Source organism: Cebus imitator, unplaced genomic scaffold (assembly GCF_001604975.1).
Source record: "Cebus imitator isolate Cc_AM_T3 unplaced genomic scaffold, Cebus_imitator-1.0 Scaffold385, whole genome shotgun sequence".
Classification (NCBI taxonomy): Eukaryota; Metazoa; Chordata; class Mammalia; order Primates; family Cebidae; genus Cebus; species Cebus imitator.
This window is the reverse complement of record NW_016107700.1, coordinates 846,840-855,952: the sequence shown is the minus strand read 5'-3', so window position 1 is coordinate 855,952 and position 9,113 is coordinate 846,840.

Here is a 9,113-nt window from a genome sequence, read left to right as displayed (position 1 = left end):
TTTTCTGAGACAGTCTTGCTTTATCACCAGGCTGGAGTGCAGTGGCATGATCTCGGCTCACTGCAACCTCCACCTCCTGGGTTCAAGCAATTCTCCTGCCTCAGCCCCCTGAGTAGCTGGGATTATAGGTGTGTGCCACCACACCTATAGTTTTGTATTTTTAGTAGAAACGGTTTCACCGTGTTGACCAGGATGGTCTCGATCTCTTGACTTCGTGATCCGCCCACATCAGCCTCCCAAATCACACCTGCTGGGATTACAGGTGTGAACCTCGGCCAGCATTCCTTTCTTGCACCCTTTTTTATAAGTAAAATTTTCTAGAAGTCTCCATCAAACATCTCTTATTTCTTGTTGCCCAGAATTGCATTGTACATCCATTCCTAAGCCAGTTTCTGGTGAGAAAAGTGCAACTACTATGCCTTTAAGCCAACTGCATTTCACCCAAGGGTAGGCCTGCCTTCCCTGAGCCCTCATGAAGGGTTTTACTGAAAAAGGGGGGAAAAAGGCTGTAGACTAGTCAGCCAACATTGATAACTGGATGTAGTTCACAGAGACGCTCAATGAAGGAAGAATTCAGCTTTTGTGTCTGTGTGTGTGTGTCTACTGCAGGTTTTTCTACTGTGATTGTTATGTTGCACTTAGAACTCAGTCCATGAAAATCTGTGGGTAAAGAGTGATGGGCAAGCTAGGAACCGCAGTTAGCGCAGTGATTTTGGGAGAATAATAAAAGAATAAAAAAAAGTGATGCTCAGTTTTACAACAGAGAGTGGAAGAAAAGTCATTTCAGAAGCTACTATGCCTCTTTTTCTTTCTCTCCTTTGCTTGACATCTACTGTTTCTCACCTTTAAGTTGTAATTATGGACCTGAAGTTGTACCTTCATTGACAAAATCATTCTGAAAGGAAGACACCTGCGCCTGAAGTTTTGAATATTCTAGGTTCCCCACTGAGACATCGGCCCTGGCACTGTAGCCCAGTGGAGAGAACATGGATTTGTATTCTGACTTTGTCTCTGACTGGCTGTGTAACTCTGCAGAGTAACTTCCTGGGTGTTCATTTTACCTCAGTTCGTAGGATTGGTGAGGGAATAAAATGAGATGTTGTTTTCAAAGTGTCTGCCACCTGGGCACCCAAGAAAAGGTAATGATTATTTCCTTCCTCTTGTAGATCTGGGTGCAACCCAGGGACCCCCGGGTTTCAATGTCTGCCTCCTGTCCCTTCCCCCCACCCCTGACGCTTCTACCACCACCCGTTTTATTCCCATGCTTTTTACCAACTCCCAGGGATCATCTTAGAGCAGAAAGCAAATTCCACAGTGGCAAAGGAGGAAATGAAGAGGGGCAGGGGAAATGTACCAGCTGGATCTCATTCCCAGCAGCGTCTCCTCGTGGCTTCAGGTTTCAATAATTTCTCTTGCTGATCTGTTATCCACAGCCCCACAGTTCCTTGACCTCTCCATTTCCACACCAAACCCCATCCTTCTGGAGAACTCAAATCAGGAGACAATGTGTTCTTGCTCACCTAGGTGGGAATAATATGTTTTCCTGGTTTTAATAAAGCATCTGTACTACCCAGGGTAAAAAATGGGTTAGGTCAGCCCAATAGTAACAATGGATTTACTTTTCTGAAAAAGAAGACCAATTTTTTTTGGAAGAGAACTTGGAGCCAGCGCATGTTTTCTGTTCGTGTGAAAGTCAGATGTAGCATAGATTCTTATTGCCTCCACCATATCTTTTTTCTCCTTTTTCCAACACAGCAGAAAGTCTAACAGCACATGGTACTCAGAATAAAGTCTGCATTCCCCCACCGCACAGCAGAGTGAGGGCATAGAACTGAGCTGGCCAGTGGGATGTGAATGAAGGGCAATCCAGCAGCTTCTCAAAGCCTCCCTTCAGAGACGGTGGGCACCTGTCTTTGCCCTCCTTTTTCCCCCTTTGTCCATCCTGCCTGGAAGCTGATGCTGCCTTTCTGAACCACAAAGATGAAGGCCACTCCTATGTGGCAGTACAGTGACCTGAGAGGAGCCGGGTCACAGCAGCTCTGGATCCCTTACCTTCAGACATCTGCATACATGACAAAAACTTTAATTGGATTTAAACTACTATTTTGTTTTTTTCTATAAGTCACACTCAAACTTTGTTGTAACTATTACTTTTTGGCACCACATCTAGAGCAAAATCAAATTTTAAAAAAATAAGCCAGGCCCAGTGGCTCACACCTGTAATCCCAGCACTTAGGGAGGTCGAGACAGGTGGATCACTTGAGGTCAGGAGATCGAGACCAGCCTGGCCAACATGGTGAAACCCCATCTCTATTAAAAGTACAAAAATTAGCTGGGCATGGTGTCATGTGCCCATAATACCAGCTACTGGGGAGGCTGAGACACGAGAATAGCTTGAACCCTGGGGGCAGAGTTTGCAGTGAGCTGAGATCACGCCACTGCACTCCAACCTGTGTAATAGAACCAGATTCTATCTCAAAAAAAAAAAAAAATTAAAATTTCCAAACCCAGAAGAAACAGTGCCTCTGTCCTAGATTAGAACACCAACTAGAAGATTAAACTGCTAGTGCAAATACACAGAGAATTGAATTCAGCGAGTTAATTTTGGACTTTAGATCCCTTTATCCTATTAATAATACTCTTTGCAAAGCACTCCAGCCATGCTCTGAAATTAATTAGACAATACAAGTCCAAGAGGGAACTGGAAGGAACAGAACTGACCTAATGGTGCCAAATTTCCCTTGGGAACCATAGCTATAAGAAAAAAAAAAAAAAGTAGTACCTGAAACTATGTAACTAAATCTATAAAACTATGTAACTAGCCAATAGCCAAGATATGGAAACAAACAAGTGTCTGTGACGGATAAATGGATAAAGAAAATGTGGCACATATGTGTGTGAATACACATATGACAGAGATAGATAGATCGATATAGATAGATAGATATAGATAGATAGATAGATAGATAGATACTATTTAGCCTTAAAGATGAAGAAAGTCCTGTCATATGCTACAACATGGCTAAACCTTCAGGAAATTGGGCTAAGTGAAATAAGCCAGTCATAAAAAGACAAACACAGAATGATGTAAGTTACATGTGGAATCTAAAAAGTCATAGGCTGAGCATGCTGGCTCATGCCTGTAATCCCAGCACTCGGTGAAATCACAGGAGTTCAAGACCAGCCTGAGTAACACAGGGAGATACCGTCTCTACCAGAATTTAGTCAGATATTATGGCGTGCATGCCCTTAGTCCCACTACTACTCAGGAGGCTGAGGCAGGAGAATGGCTTGAACCCAGAAGGTCAAGGCTGCAGTGAGCCATGATTACATGCTGCACTCCAGCCTAGGCAACAGAGCAAGACTCAGTTTCAAAAATAAATAAAAATTAAAAAGTCATACTCAGCCAGGCATGGTGGGTCATGTCTGTAATCCCAGCGCTTTTGGGAGACCGGGGCAGGAGGATCACTTGAGACCAGGAGTTCAAGACCAGCCTGGGTAACAAAGTGAGATTCCCATCTCTTCAAAAAATCAAAAAACTGAACAGATGCAGTGGTACACGTCTGTAGTCCCAGCTACTCAGGGAGCTGGGGCAAAATAACTGCTTGAGCCCAGAAGGTCAAGCTGCAGTTAGCCGTGTTCATGCACCAGCCTGGGTGACAGAGCAAGATGCTGTCTCGAAAAAAAAAAAAAAAAAAAAGTCATAGAATCACTATAAGAATGGCTATTGGGGTCAGGGGTAGGGAAATGGGGAAATGTTGGACAGCAGATACAAACTTGCAGTTTTAAGGTGAATAATACGGTCTGGAGACCTAACGTACAGCAGGGTAACTGTGGTTAATGCTGTATTGTATACTTGAAATTCTCTAAGAAAGTGGGTCTTAAATAATCTCTCCATTTTTAAAAAAAAAAGCTAAGGTAATAGATATGTTAATTAGCTTGATTTTAGTTGTCATTTCACAGTATTTACATAGGTATATGAAAACATCACATTGTATATCTTGAATATGTATCTTTTTTTTTTTTGAGATGGAGCCTTGCTCTGTTGCCCAGGCTGGAGTGCAGTGGCTCTATCTCGGCTCACTGCAACCTCTGCCTCCTGGGTTCAAACAGTTCTTCTGCCTTAGTATCTCAAGCTGGGACTATAGGCATGCACCACCATGCCCAGCTAATTTTTATATTTTTAGTAGAGATGAGGGTTTCATAAGCATAGAGATATATCTGATGACTTTAAACATTCAAATACTATTAGTAAACCAAGTAAATACTTTCTCATGAAAATCACAAGACAAACATTAATTAAACATTTTAAATTAAAATCCCAAGTACAAAATATCAGATTATCTTAAAAGGATTAGATGTGTCAAATAACCTATATAGGCAGATTAAGTTTTTAAAACTTAATACTAAGTGTACATAGAAGTATTAAAATTATCATTTTTATTTCTCTTAATTTCTGTTATAGTTTCTGAGTCTTTGCGGGATTGCATGTTTACTTAAAACCTGGAAAGCAGATTTATAGTCTCAGGGTAGCGGAGTCCAGCTGGTGTGAAATCAAGGACCAAAAAGCTGTCGCACATCTAGGTACTGTCAGAGATTCTAGCCCCGCACAAGGGGTCTGGGTGCAGGTTCCATCTGATTCTCCCCAAGCCACAGAAGACCTCTCTCTGCCCTTTCCCACAAATGTTTCTTTGTGGAATGATAGGACTTTTGAAGCACGTGCTTTCTCTTGCTACCTAGTCCCCTTACCCAACCTCTTACACCATTGTATTATCTGAGATGGGGTGAATAACTTTCTCATACACACACACACACACCAAACTGAGGTTGCTACTAATCTCTTTCCCACCTTACTAGAGTTGAATCCTGCAAGCACACACACACATTGTAATTCATCTTTTTTATGCTTTACTTTATTACCTATCTCATCACCCATGATCTTTTTAAACCCATTAAATGGACATTGCTGACTTTTGGCCCTGATTCAAAAAAACTAAAGAAAATTAAAATTTAGAGAACAATACTTCTTTAAAAAGAAAAGAAAAACTTCCTTTTTTTTCCTCCTAGGGAAAAATCATTGCCCCTGAGAGGTTAATAGCCTTGAGCTCGTGGGAAATGAAAAACACTTCCAGGTCTAGAATTTACATCCTACTTCAAAGACATGTTCCTGGATCAAGAATACTTAGTAGTTTGAGATGTTGTAAAATCATTTCTGAATAAGCCCCTACTGGGGCTTTGGCTTTCAAGATTTTTAGCTAAATGTTGGCAAGCAGATACTTAAAGCTATTGATTTGTTCTGTCTTTAGCTGCTGGAACTTATTACTGAAAGCTGAGATTTCTTGCCGGAATTTCCTCTGTATCAGGAAAATGGTAAGAGAAAGGTCATTTCTAGCAATGCTATGCTTAGCAAATTAGTCTTTTTTTGAAATGCTATTCACAACATTAATACAATACAAAAACCCCAGCAGTTAGCCAAAACTCCTCATTCTTAGAGCTGTGGGCTGAAGTTCAACATTTCTTGACTTACTGCCCGTGATTCATTATTTTGAAAAGTTGTGTTTTGGGCTCAGACCCCACCTTTGATAATCGCAGTATTAAAATTCAAAAATGTTGGTCAAGGTCATCTAGGTGGTGCCCATACAGAGAATTTATTTCTGTTTTCCACAATTGTTTATTGATTCTTGCTTATCCTTTTGACTGTAGTTTTAAGAAAACCTTCTTTCATATAGTCTTTCAACCATAGAGTTTATCAAACAATTATGTGTTCGAATTTTTTAATGTTACTGTGTCCTGACAAAAACGATCCATCCTTTGGGGATAAATGTGTTAGCAGCAGGAAGTATGCATCTGGGGCTGCAGCAACCTCAATTCTTGCCTCCCCAGAAGAAAGAATTTGACTGATGGACATAGGCAGAAGGAGAGACCAAGGCAAGTTTTACAGCAGGAATGAAAGTTTATTAAAAAGCTTCAGAGCAGGAATGAAAGAAAGGAAAGTACAGTTGGAAGAAGGCCACCTGGGCAATTTGAAGGATAAGTGCCCCGTTTGACATTTTGACTTGGGATCCTATAGGTTAGCTTGCTTCTGAGGTCTTGCGTTACTTCTGCCCATGCGCCCAACTCCCGAGATCTTATCGGGAAGGTGCTGATCACCAGTTTCAGGTGTTTCCTATCTATTAGGAGACTGCCATTCCTTAGTGCCAGTTGTGACCAGTTATTACAGAGACAGTTAACAACCACATGACCATCGCCTGACATTCCTGATGTGTATGTGATATGTGGGGCGGGGGACGGGGGGGAAGCCCTCTCCTGCCCTGCTCATGCCGGACTAGGTACCTGATGTAACAAATGGAGTCCAAGGAAGTGATAGAATGAAGACATTTCCTTCCCCCTAAAAAATGTTCCTGCTTGAATGAAATGTTTATATCTGGTTTGTCATAGTACCTGAAATTGAACAATAGGAGATTAAGGCTTTGATTAAATAGAAATCTCTTTTAAAATATAACTTTTTTTTAAAATTCCTGTCCATCTAATACTATCTTTAAAATACAAACTTTCTGAGACAAATTACACCGAAAGTTTAACCAGCATCAGAAGACTATACAGAGCAAATCAATGGCTTTAACATAATAAATCATCATACAACAGAGTAATATACAGTAAAGAACAAGGAGCTGCGGATACAAGTATCAATGAAATTGATACTAAATTGGAAATTTCATACTAAATTGGAGTATGTAAAACCAGAAAAGATAAAAATATAAACTGAATGTGATTCCATTTATTTAAAGTTCAAAACAAAACAACAAAAATTAATAATACATATTTTGTAGCCTTGGAAAGCTATAAAGGCACAGAAGGAACAAGATTGAAAATATTTTTTCTTATAAAAAAGCTATATAAAGAGTTGCCAATAAAAACACCAAACCTAGATCAGCAGTTACCTCTATTGGGAGATTTGTTGGGGGGACTTCCAAGGTATTGAAGATGGTCTACTGCTTACACATAAATTATGAGTTCTCTAGTGTGATATATGTCATGTTTCTTAAAAGCATAAAACTAATTTTGTTTGATTTTTTAAAAATACATTGTGTATATTTAAGGTGTAAAACCTGATGTTATAGGATACATACAAACAGTAAAATGGTTGCTACAGTGAAGCAAATTAACATATCTATCATCTCACATAGTTCCCCAATTTTTGTTGATTTTGGGCAAGAATAGCTAGAATCTACTCATTTAGCAGGAATTCCAAATACAGCACAGTTTAGTTCCCTATATTCTTCACATGGGACGTGAGCTCTCTAGACTCATTCATCCCATACATGTGTTACTTTGGAGGCTCAGACTCCACTTCCTCACTTCTTCCTCCTGCCCCGAACCCAATTTAAAAATGAAAGATGGGCTGCCATGATTAGAAAGTGGAGGGGCAGAGCTTGAGTACAACCCCCACGCTGGCCTTCATCCTACCTCTAATAGAGGCCATGGTGTGCCACTAAGATCCTCTGTTCTAGGTCTGAAACACACAGCCCAGCTCCTGGTAGTGTCGGCAGCACCATCTCTCAGCTGAGTCTCTCCCAGGGACTACCCTTGGGCTGAAAAGAGCCACTGCCCAAAGTCATGCCCTCTTTCTGGGGAAGGCCCATATACACAGACTGGTGAGAATATGAAGATTCAGCCCTTAACCCCTGATAGGAAACACATGTGATGACATAAACTTGCAAAATAGTAGAATATTTAGGGTTGACTAAAACAAAAAATGCCAGCTAGATATGACTGAAAACAGATGTCATTCTATACAGTGTGTTCTCAAAAGTGTCTACTGTCAAGAACCTCTTGCTGAGATGCTTTTCATCTGTGGTCTCTTGTAGCAACAAATATGTTTTAACATTTAGAATACAAAAATCCATGATGGAATTTTCAGTTTGTATATGAGAATGTGAGGCATTCTTTCCTAAATGGAAGGAAAACAAAATATACAAGCCTAAATTTTACTTTTTAAAGAAATATTACCAATGCAAATGATACAACCTCAGTTTGTCATGACCAGGCTGCTGGCTAAGAGCTGATATTTAGAGCAAGGAATCAAAAAGTCAAAGGAACAGGACATCTGAGTGTGATACCAGCATTTATCTTTCAGTCTTCTTTGAAAATCATGTGAGACCCGCCAAACTGTGTTAAATAGAAGATACCACCCTTTGGTCAGTTCTGCTTAACAAGATGAGCTCTGAGGGGGACTCAACTTATGCAACAATGAGGGAATTTTGAGGGAGGTGGAGAGCCTCTATTTGGGCTGAATGTAGAAAAGAGTACAGAAATTATCTGAAGGCTGCTTGTTTCAAATTGTAAGCCCTCACTATTGTCTCCTTCCTTCAACCTTTATGAATAACAATGTTCATTCAGACACGAACTCTGGAAACCTATCCGGCCAGAATTTCTAGAAACTCCATTGGTTTGGGAATTTATCTGGTGAAATTTTCCCTCTCTAAAAATGACACTAAAGGGCCAGGCATGGTAGCTTACCCCTGTAATCCTAGCACTTTGGGAGGCCAAGGCGAGCAGATCACCTGAGGTCAGGAGTTCAAGACCTGCCTGGCCAACATGATGAAACACCGTCTCTACCAAAAATACAAATATTAGCCAAACGTGGTGGCACCCGCCTGTTGTCCCAGCTACTCGGGAGGCTGAGGAAGGAGAACGCTTGAAACGCAGGAGGCAGAGGTTGCAGTGAGCTGTGATTGCACCACTGCACTCCAGCCTGGGCAACGGAGCAAAACTCCGTCTCAAAAAAAAAAAAAGCATAAGGAACGTTAGGTGAGATAGTAGATAGTACGACTGTTGTCACCTCAGTGTCAGCATAAAGAAGCCTTTTCAATCTTCCCTCAGGTTATGTTAAGGATCTGCCATCTTTGAACATTCCTAGACCTTTTCATTTTTATGCATTCCTTCATCTAGTTGACAAATACTTATTGGTGCCTGCTGTATGTCAGATGCCATGCTTGACGTTGGGGATACAATAAACAAGATACACCATTCCTGCCCTTGTGGAGCTTACGTTTTATATGGTCTGTAGCAGCCTTTTTTCTTTCTTTCTTTCTTTTTTTTTTTTTTTTTTT